General features: G+C 44.5%; 1 long non-coding RNA gene across 1 annotated transcript; it reads right to left on the bottom strand.

The window, feature by feature from the left end:
* Positions 1 to 519: 519 nt before the first annotated feature.
* On the bottom strand, positions 520 to 9,760 carry LOC121549824. The gene is made up of 10 exons (XR_005996866.1): positions 9,496 to 9,760; positions 9,342 to 9,380; positions 9,043 to 9,178; positions 8,831 to 8,892; positions 8,152 to 8,333; positions 7,886 to 8,005; positions 3,515 to 3,764; positions 2,785 to 2,917; positions 1,784 to 2,000; positions 520 to 885 (listed from the first exon to the last, which is right to left on the bottom strand). It is a non-coding gene; the product is annotated as an uncharacterized LOC121549824 (long non-coding RNA).
* Between the last annotated feature and the right edge of the window lie 1,610 nt (positions 9,761 to 11,370).

The following is an 11,370-nucleotide window of genomic DNA, read 5'->3' as shown; positions in this document are numbered from 1 at the left end:
GCGGCTATTCTGTGTTGAGCGGTTAACAAAGAAATAGGTATTCCTATATGCTTAATTTAGAGTTATCAATGTAACTTTAGTTGTTCTACAAACGTTGGGCTATATGTTTTGATTTTTAATACATTGTAAGGCTGCATGATGTGACTCTAATGATGATTTGAAAAAAGTTGCTTGAAAGGCATCAGCTCTTCTATGTTTTTTTGCGCAGGTTGTACACACTTCACGTCTCTCATTCACAATTTGACAAGCACTTGATAATGCCTCGGATTTCATGGCGGCATCCCCTTTATGTGCCCGTAATGCACCCAAAAAAAATCCATGCCTTTTGCGGCCAGTGGCTGTTGTGGCCCTTGGCCCGGAGTGCTGCGTTGTGCCCTTCGCCCCAAGTGTTGCGCGCTCCGAAGCACCTCTCACTCACATGGCTCTCCATCCTGTGATCTGGTCTTTCTCACAGGCTACAAGTGAAGACAGACACATTGGGCACGCAACTGCGCGCGTCCTTATCCAACTCCGAGGTGCATATTGAAGATATCGGAAGAACTGTCCACAATTACTTTTCGTCAGCCAACAAAATGAGTAGGCCTAACGAACAGTAAATGCACTAACTCTCCTCTACAACCTATATGGCTCAACTTACCCTACTCTCCCCTACATCCAACTCAGAAATTAAATTAATTTTCTCCTCTTTTCTTCATACTTCATGACAAGATAGTCCGACCATTGTAAGATCAACCATCTGGAATGGATGTCTATGTGTGGTTTAGCTCACATGGAGGTGAATGTGCTGACTGACCCATGACGGTGGGATGACGACAGGGCTGACGGACGGCTGGTTTCCTCGAGGCCAAGGAGCGGCCATCGTTCCCACCAGAGACACTCCCAGCCCTGGAACACAGAACATCACCCAGAAACACACATCATTAAATATTCACTCTCTAATATAGATCTACTCTATTCCCAACTTCCCAGACTGACCCAACTAGCCCCGCACACAGGGGACATTCTAAGGACTTGTTTTTGTTTAAAGGGAAGGGTACAAGAAGAGGATATCCCAGTAGTGATCAATGAATCAACTTTTAATGAGTGAATCATTCAGCAGACACATTGTCACACCTGGAATAATATGCAGGGAAATACAGTATGCTGGGAGCAGAACACTTTTATTATCATAGTACATTTTAAATTAGCCTGGGTTTTATTCTCAAGCGGAAGTGGTGTATTGCTTTAATTAAACTCATGCTCTATGTATCCTCCACTGATGACTCCTCAAACTTAATTAAGGTGACTATTTTCTAGTAAAAACACTCCTACTTTTTGAGTGTTCTGTAGTATAATATAACCACAACTACCCAAACCCGAGCTTTCACCAGGATAATGGCTTGTCTTCAGACCTGAGCGCTATTTGAAAGCCTCTTACAGCCTCCAAAATGAGAAAATGCTTAGCTGCCTGCTTCAAGTCATGGATGAGTGTCCACAAGTCATGAGCTTTCGTACCAACTTGTGTTCACTGCATACTAAATGTTGAACTACCAATGAAAGTGAGTGCTGATCCCCTTGGGTCCTATGCAGACCTCTGTAACTGAAATCAACCACAATCACGTTATTCTGTCCAAGCGGAAAAGCGCAATTTCTATGCAGTCCCACATGGTATCGATTGGCTTGGGTCTTGAGGTTTGAGTAGACTCCAGAGGACCCTGCGTGAACAAACAGACACACCACACCCCCACACAGGCAGCCTGTGGGCCTCACCTAAGTTCCCATGGTAATGTGAACAGGGGCCTACCTGGGTTCTTTGGGGACAGAGGTCATCCCTCTGGGACCTGGGGCTGCTGGGACAGCAAGCTGAGCGATCTGGGCCTCCTGCTTCAATCCCATCATGCTTTTTCCCTCCTGCAGGCGTGCTATCTGCTCCTGCTGTTCCCGGAGGAGCCTCCTTCGCTCTGCGATGGTCTGCTGCTGGCTGGCATGGTGTCGTATCGCGTAAGTGCTGGCAATTATTGCTGATAAACAAAGGAGTCCGCTCATACTGAACTTGGATCATAAGGTTTATTCTTATCACAAGCTTCAGCATAAGTGACAGATGTCATGACATCCGGAGAGCGACGGCCCGGATTGCAATGGTCGCTCTGCCCTTTCTTTGTCTAGCCCCTACTTATAAACAATGCAAAAAGATGGGTGCTCCCTCTTCTGGCCAATCACCAGTCTCCCCTGGGGCGTCACCCCACAAACGCCACATTTGACCTAACATAAACAACATTCCATTTCTTCATGAAAAACATTTAACAAAGGCATAATCCTAATACACGACAATGGCTCGAACAGCCCTCCAGCAACTCTGCACTACGAGAACGGGGGCAGCACCTACACCGCCGTCCCCACCTCCCTCGCCCACCTCACCCCTCTGCCGTGCTCGCCTCAGCTCACCTATTGACTAGAACAGAACTTTATCATCCATTGTGAAATGTTGCACTTAATTTTTTTAAATAATTGGTAGAAGTAAAGGGTTTCCCCTAATCACTGATATATTTCCACATCTAGGTAGGAGTTTCCCCTAATCACCGATATATATTTCAACTACCTTGGTTGGAACAATGGAACGCAACTAAAAAAAATGGTGGTTCTGTTCAGAACAAAAGATTGGAAAATAATTTAGGTTCCAACCCCTGCTTGATAGAACTAGAGGGTAGACAGAAGTTGCCCTTAACTAATATATAGATTGGAGTTTCCCCTAATCACAGATACAGGGTCATATACAGTATTTCAACTTCTACTTTGATCACTCACCTGCACTCAGTGCTGCGTGACGCTGTGTCACCTGCCAGGCGAGGGTGGGCGGGACCACAGCCCCCAGCTGTCCGTCACCTTGACAGGCAGTAGAGGGGGTGGGGCCAACAGGTCGTGACCACACCTAACCTTTCTGCAGAGACAGTTGAGGGTCACATGAAAATAGGATGAAGCTGATCATCTCGCTAGAAGCTGCTGTGCCATTTCCACCTTTTCTAATTTACCTCTCTCCCTCAAACTCTATTCAACTACCTCTCTCTTTTTGTTAGCCCCTTCCTCGCTTTCGCTCTCTGAGGAGAAAGCTAACCTTGTAGTGTTGTGAATATCTCATCATGCAGGGAACGTTTCTCTCCCCGGACGATAAACTCACAGTGAGAAAAGTACGGGCAAACTCATGCGAGGAGAGGAACTCTGAAACAGAACTTGTTTATTCAGTAAATACTGATAGACTAATATATGACTTTCACCAAATGAATACATAAGCACATTTATTGCCTTGCAGATTAATTTGACCCTTTGCAGAATTAGCTAATGTTTATTTCATGACTACACATCGTTACCACCTTCGGGGCTTCCGTCTCTAATGTGATTATTATTATTATTATTATTATATGCTCCAGCAAATGTATATCCAATGGGCAGACACAACACTGTGTGTGCAAGTATTTATCTGTCATTTGTTGTGTGACCTCCTATGCATCTATGCCTGTGCTCTTCAAGTGTCACTCACCAGTTCTGTGGTCTCTGATTGGTCAAAAGTCTCAGGCGGGGCTGTGATTGGCTCAGGAGCAGGCGTCTCCATCACCTTGAGTTTCCCAGTTGCCGCAGCATTGATCAGTGCGGCCATCTTGCACCGCGTCTCTTCCTGCTGTGCCAACAGCTCCCGCCGTCCTCTCGCCGCCCGGCACCACAACCGCCAATCACTCAGGCATCGCCTTAACATACGCCTCCGGTCACTCTCCATCGCCATCTGGCAGCGTCTACGAGGGATTACAATGATAAGCGCACTATTAGAGACAAACACCTGCTGTGACTGTGATGAGCTTGAGGGCCAGATTTGCTAATTGTCTTCACCAGGTGTTTGCAGGCACCTATTTATTTGGCACGTTTTCTCTGTGTTCATGAGTCAGATTCAGTATTAAAGTGTAGGTAGCATAAACGTAAACACAAGTAACATATTTGCATTAGAATACGCATCAAGGCCTCCCGAGTGGCGCAGCAGTTTAAGGAACTGCATCACAGTGCTAGAGGCGTCACTACAGATCCGGGTTCGATACTGGGCTGTATCACAACCGGCCGTGATCGGGAGTCCCATAGGGCGGCGCACAATTGGCCCAGCATTGCCCGGTTAGGGGAGGGTTTGGCCAAGGGGGCTTTACTTGGCTCATCGCACTCTAGCGACTCCTTGTGGCAGGCCGGCGCCTGCAGGCTGACCTCAGTCGTCAGGTGAACAGTGTTTCCTCCGACACATTGGTGAGGCTGGCTTCTGGGTTAAGCGGGTGGGTGTAAAGAAGCGTGGTTTGGCTGGTCTTGTTTCGGGGGACGCATGACTCGACCTTCGCCTCCCGAGCCTGTTGGGGAATTGCAGCGATGAGACAAGATCGAAAAAGGGGGTAATAAAATAAATACAAATAACAATAACAATAAGAATACACATCAAAAGTCCCAATGCAAAGTTACACCTCACTTTTCTATTTATCAAGTTATTGCATGCCGGAAAAAACTTTTGCGGGCTGTAATATGGCCTATTCCATAAAATGTAAACTCCAACAGAAATAACTTCAAATTAAACCAGGTTGTGTAACCTGTACAAGTGTGAGGTGGAAATGTCTTTCTTGAATATGCCACTCCTGTGAGACACCCTCAGAGAGTGGTGTCACAGCCAGGTGATCAGGGCAGAACGACAGATTATACCTTACCAAGCTACCTTCTTACAAGCAAATACTTTATGAATTTATTGATACAAATCAGCTTCAAGGTTGCTAGCCAACTAACCTGCTAACGTTAGCCCTACTAGCCCGCTAAAGTTACATTAGCATTGCGTGAGTCAGCCAGTTGCTATCAACACCTAGTTTACAGCTACATTAAAGTAAAACAAAGTTTTGGAAATACATTTATCAAATAATGTTACCGGTATATGCAAGTAAGCCAGCCAGCTAAAGATAATTATTTTAGCCTGCTACCTAGCCTAGGCAGCTAACCACCACGGTTGACATAGCTAAGTAGTCAGCCAGAGAACAACTAGTCTAGCACAGGCAGGAACCCACAGAACACAACAACAACAACAAAAAGCCAGCAATATATGAGGTAGAGAGAGCGGAGACTTACCATTTGATGGCTGAGTTAATTACCAATGTCAAAGAATCCAATAGTGATATAGTGAGGTAAATCCACATTGAATTTAGCCAGTTTATCTCCATCACTGCTGACACTCGTGATGTACCGTTAGCCAGTTTATGTCCATCACTGCTGACACTCGTGATGTACCGGTAGGTCGGTAGGAAATAGAGGTGGCAGGCTTCACATTCACGCTCGGCACAGCACCTGGTTTCAGTCAGCCTCATTCCGAATCCTGCCTTCCACTGGTTATACTAAGTACTCCGGGGGGAAATGACCACCGCATACAGTAGACGTGTTCACGGTTCCCATACTCTAATCCGCTCGCTTCAACCAGACAAACCGGTCCCACTTCAAAGCTAGCTTCTCAAATGAGTGGTAACCCCATCCTTGTGGGTATTACTGCACTAACTCGCTCGACTACCACTACCAAACGCATAGGAAAAGAGGAGATCCAGTTTTGCTCATGATTTACATGGTTTCTTCTTCATGGATGTACATAATAGCTCACCCGCGCCAACACTTGGTTTGGAATGTAATTACATGCTAGTATGGCTAGTAGCTAACGTTAGCCAGTTGGAACTAGCTAGGTAGCACAGGTTTTCCATATGACGTTGAGAAATAGTGCATTGTGGGTAGTTCTGAAGATATCCGGAAATACAGTGCATTCGGAAAGTATTCAGACCCCTTGACTTGTTCCATATGTTGATAACGTTAAAGCCTTATTCTAAAAGTGATTAAATTGTTTTTTTCCCCCTCATCAATCTGCACACAATACCCCATAATGACAAAGCAAAAACTGGTTTTTAGAAATGTTAGCAAATGTATTAAAAATAAGAAACTGTAATATCACATTTACATAACTATTCAGACCCTTTACTCAGTACTTGTTAAAGCACCTTTGGCAGCGATTACAGCCTTGAGTCTTCTTGGGTATGACACTTCAAGCTTGGCACACCTGTATTTGGGGAGTTTCTCCCATTCTTCTCTGCAGATCCTCTGAAGCTCTGTCAGGTTGGATGGGGAGCATCGCTGCACAGCTATTTTCAGGTCTCTCCCGGGATGTTTGATCGGGTTCAAGTCCGGGCTCTGGCTGGGCCACTCAAGGACATTTAGAGACTTGTTCCGAAGCCATTCCAGCATTGTCTTGGCTGTGTGCTTAGGGTCGTTGTCCTGTTGGAAGGTGAACCTTCGCCCCAGTCTCAGGTCCTGAGCGCTCTGGAGCAGGTTTTCATCAAGGATCTCACTATACTTTGCTCCGTTCAGCTTTCCCTCGATCCTGACTAGTCTCCCAGTCCCTGCCACTGAAAAACATCCCCACAGCATGATGCCGCCACCACCATGCTTCACCGTAGGGATGATGCCAGGTTTCCTCCAGACGTGACGCTTGTCATGGTGCCAGGTTTCCTCCAGATGTGACGCTTGGCATTCAGGCCAAATAGTTCAATCTTGGTTTCATCAGACCAGAGAATCTTGTTTAATAATAATAATATGCAATTTAGCAGACGCTTTTATCCAAAGCGACTTACAGTCATGCGTGCATACATTTTTTTTTGTGTATGGGTGGTCCCGGGGATCGAACCCACTACCTTGGCGTTACAAGCGCCATGCTCTACCAGCTGAGCTACAGAGGACAGTTTCTCATGGTCTGAGAGTCCATTAGGTGCCTTTTGGCAAACTCCAAGCGGGCTGTCATGTGCTTTTACTGAGGAGTGGCTTCCGTCTGGCAACTCTACCATTAAGGTCTGATTGGTGGAGTGCTGCAGAGATGGTTGTCCTTCTGGAAGGCTCTCTCATCTCCACAGAGGAACTCTGGAGCTCTGTCAGAGTGACCATCGGGTTCTTGGTCACCTCCCTGACCAAGGCCCTTTTCTCCTGATTGCTCAGTTTGGCCGGGCGGCCAGCTCTAGGAAGAGTCTTGGTGATTCCAAACTTCTTCCATTTAAGAATGATGGAGGCCACTGTGTTCTTGGTGACCTTCAATGCTGCAGAAATTTTTTGGTACCTTTCCCCAGATCTGTGGCTCGACACAATCCTGTCTCAGAGCTCTACGGACAATTCCTTCGGCCTCATGGCTTGGTTTTTGCTCTGACATTACATTTTACATTTTAGTCATTTAGCAGACGCTCTTATCCAGAGCGACTTACAGTTAGTGAATGCATACATTTTTTAAAAATATTTTTTTATTTTATTTTTTTCATACTGGCCCCTCGTGGGAAATGAACCCACATCCCTGCCGGCCAAACCCTCCCCTACCTTGGACAACGCTGGACCAATTGTGCGCCGCCCATGGGTCTGGCCGGCAGTTGACACGCACTGTCAACTGTGGGACCTTATATAGACAGGTGTGCACCTTTCCAAATCATGTCCAATCAATTGAATTTACCACAGGTGGACTCCAATCAAGTTGTAGAAACATCTCCAGGATGATCAATGGAAACAGGACTCACCTGAGCTCAATTTCGAGACTAATAGCAAAGGGTCTGAATACTTATATAAGGTATTTCTGTTTTTTATTTGTAATACATTTACAAACATTTCTAACAACCTGTTTTCGCTTTGTCATTCTGGGGTATTGTGTGTAGATTGATGAGTAAACATTTTTTAGGGGTCTGAATACTTTCTGAACGCACTGTAAGTTAATACATTTGTAAAAACACTCAAACATAACTATCTTTGTAGTTATAGGTAACCAGATGGTGACTACAACTAAGTTACTAAGTCTTTGACCACACTACTTTGGTGAGTAAAAATTCATGCGCACCACCTCCAGGCTTGCCACGCCCTCAGCTGTCTCCTCCAATCACAGAGCGCCGCCGCCTTGCCCATCCGCACCCTCCTCTCCAACAGCAGAGTACCAGCCAGAGAAGTGCCTCTGCAGACACTCAAAAATATATACACACACATTTGTTTTACTATTCTTGTGAGGACCAAACAATTGATTTCAATTAAAAAATTATTATATTTTGTCGGGAATTTTGAGAATTCTGAGACTGTCCAATCCTGCTTTATGTCAATCTGGTTTTGTACCTGTTGGTGACGCGCCTCCATGGTAAGACCCGGGTCCCTCCTCTTCCTCCTGTCTCGCTCTTCTCAGTCTAGTGCCAGATCCTGCACTATCCCAGATTCCACCACTTCCCGCTCCATGAGGTCTTGAAGGAAGTTGTTGACCACTGAGCTCTCCTCCTCCTCAGCCAGGTGGGAATACAGGTCTGAGAGAGAGACGGAGGGTGTATGACGTATGGTCCCGATGGACCCACTGACTGTGGTATGATGTATTAACTGAACTTTAGAAAACAAGGTATAGCGAGAGGTGTGAGTTCCACTGTTTGCTAGAGAATGTCAGATGGAAGGTAAGAGTTAAGTGTTGTTGTGTAGGTTAGTGTCTCTGTACCATCAAAGAGTTTAAGTGTTGTTGTGTAGGTTAGTGTCTCTGTACCATCAAAGAGTTTAAGTGTTGTTTTGTAGGTTAGTGTCTCTGTACCATCAAAGAGTTTAAGTGTTGTTTTGTAGGTTAGTGTCTCTGTACCATCAAAGAGTTTAAGTGTTGTTGTGTAGGTTAGTGTCTCTGTACCATCAAAGAGTTTAAGTGTTGTTTTGTAGGTTAGTGTCTCTGTACCATCAAAGAGTTTAAGTGTTGTTGTGTAGGTTAGTGTCTCTGTACCATCAAAGAGTTTAAGTGTTGTTGTGTAGATTAGTGTCTCTGTACCATCAAAGTTACTGTAGTCCAGGGAGACAGGCTGGGCAGGTGCCATGGCTACTGGACTGTTCCTATCAGGGGAGACAATCACATCCTCCTCCATCTCCAGTTCCAGACGCAACTTGCTGTTCATCCAATCACTAAGAAGAGCCTGAGCTACAGGAAACATTTCCATAACACCATTTGTAAAGGCCTGAGATTCTTGTGTGTGAGTAGCCTACCTTCCCCGTATGCTTCGTCATGATCCAGCAGCTGCTCTGTATTTTTTAGTGCCATTGTCTGGCTCCTTATCCCTGAATGGGGCTTCTTCAGGGAAAAAACCTCAGTCACTGCAAAGTCTGAAGCCATTTCCACTGTCTGGGGACACAAAAGTACACGTCATGAATACATATGGCCTTATAGACAGACATAGCACAATAATATCCACTGCACACACACGCAAGCAGACACGCACACACACACAGTCCATCTCTGGTTTCAGGAGGTAAAGTGAGACAAAGTGAAAATAAAGAGCTCTCACCTTCATCCATTGGTCAATATCCCCATTATTGTGCTGCACCTGTTATTGTAGAGAACGAGTGAAGACTCTGATTATTAGGGTTGTATTTATCAGGCAGAGTTTAAAGAGCAGGAGCAAAGAGGGCCTATAAAATGAAAGTGTGGTGCTTTGTCACCTCAGCTTTAGCCATTACTATGCCCAGGCAGGTTCACAGACTGTGAGAGTCGTAAACAGGTGTCTGTAAAACCAAGAGTCCAGCCAATGCCTAATGTCTGAGGATTATCTTTAAATTGAGCTCAGACAGCGCCTAATGTCAGCAGATTATTTCAGATAAATTTCCTATAGCAGTTGAAAAAAGCATTTATCTGTCTAAGTGTCACGGTTTCGGCCGAGGCTGCTCCTTCTCCTTGTTCGGGCAGGCTTCGGCGGTCGTCGTCTCCGGAGTACTAGCTGCCACCGTTCTATGTTTCATGTTCGTATTTGGTTGTGTAAACCGTAGACATCACGTTTTTCGTCTGTTGTTTTTCGAGAGTTCGCACTGCGTGCGCTTTTCTTGTTTTTTCCGCACTGTGTTTGTGCGTAATTGTTCGCGCCGCCCGGTTGGGTTGGCGACTCATTGTTCATGTGTTGGACCTTACTAAAGTCTGTTGAAGTCATCCTGGTTCATGCGCTTGATTCCTTTCACTCATCCACACACAGCACTCTGACACTAAGAGTGCTTCAAGTATCCCTGTGTCACCCTGATCACTACTAGATGATCTCAGACAGGCATTTTAAACTGTAAGGGTTCTTCAGCCTTCTCAAGTCACTGAGACGTATAAATCCACACATTCTGAAGCACCACTTTATTTCTAAAGATAACTTTGAGATCACTTTTATTATGGTTTATCCATCTACAGTAGATTGTTTTAGTTTTTTTTGTAAGGAAGTGTCTGAGCGACGGAGACAGAAAGTATGATACAGAAGAATATATTGAAAAGTTTTGCTTGCAGTCATGCAGAGTTTACTCATGCAGTGAAAGATCTGTCGAGGTAATCAATCAATGATTTGTACACCACTTTTTAGGTGACTGTCATCAATATTTTACTTTACCTCACACCTGTCAAAAGTACACACAATCAATAACACCTTAACTTATTTGCAGTGGGGTTTTTAGTCTTAGTGAATCTTTTCCAGCTAAACATATCAGGGTTATGCGAGTATGCCATTTTTTAAGCCAAGAAATAGCTTGTACTTTTTGCCTGGCTAATACAGAAAACCTAACTTCTATTCCTATATCAAAGTTGTATTAATTACAACTTATAGCACTATACCTCCAGCAAAAAAAGTAGAAGTCTAATTTTGCACTGAAATTGTTTTTTTAAGCTAATACAAAAGTAATGTAGCTAGCTAGCTATTGCTAGTTGTACTGTTGCTGGTGCTGCTACTGCTCAGTGCGCTGAAAATAGAACGAGGTGCATGAGTAATGTAGTTAATTAGCCACGTTCATCAAAAGCACTGGTTGCTTGACAGTGGTATTAGTAAACTACAAGTCCCATTTCAACTTTTTGTCAACAGAAGCGTCTGGTAACTATAGTAACTTTGGACCCTTCCCCAAATGTTAAACATTTGACAGTTGTAAAAAGACGCCAAAGTCAATATTGAATGTGCAAAGTCCACACAACAATATCATAGTCCCACAGAAAGGGTTTGCGCAATCTTCTAAAGTATGCACACACTCTCAGTAATGTTTATTCAACAACAAATGTGATTTTCTAATGAGATCTTTGCAAACGCCCAAAATGATCACGTTTTATAGAAGTGACCGAGGCGCGTGCTGCTCAATAATCCGTGACGTGTAGTTTTCAAGTGCTTTGGTTCCTGGTAAGCGAAAAGAGGCTGAATGTTGAATGAATTGATGTTTTAAAAATCTCAAAACGTAATTTTAACATATTGTCTGTTGCGCTTTGTCTATGACTGCTGAAATCAGGCAAATAGAAACCTTTGTTAGTCTGCCGGATTCTATAAAAAGGCCACTGAATTTAACTAGTGTTAGCAATTGATAACATCC

This window comes from Coregonus clupeaformis, chromosome 34, assembly GCF_020615455.1.
Source record: "Coregonus clupeaformis isolate EN_2021a chromosome 34, ASM2061545v1, whole genome shotgun sequence".
NCBI lineage: Eukaryota > Metazoa > Chordata > Actinopteri > Salmoniformes > Salmonidae > Coregonus > Coregonus clupeaformis.
The sequence above is the reverse complement of the archived record's forward strand: the minus strand, read 5'-3'. Positions and strand labels throughout refer to the sequence as shown.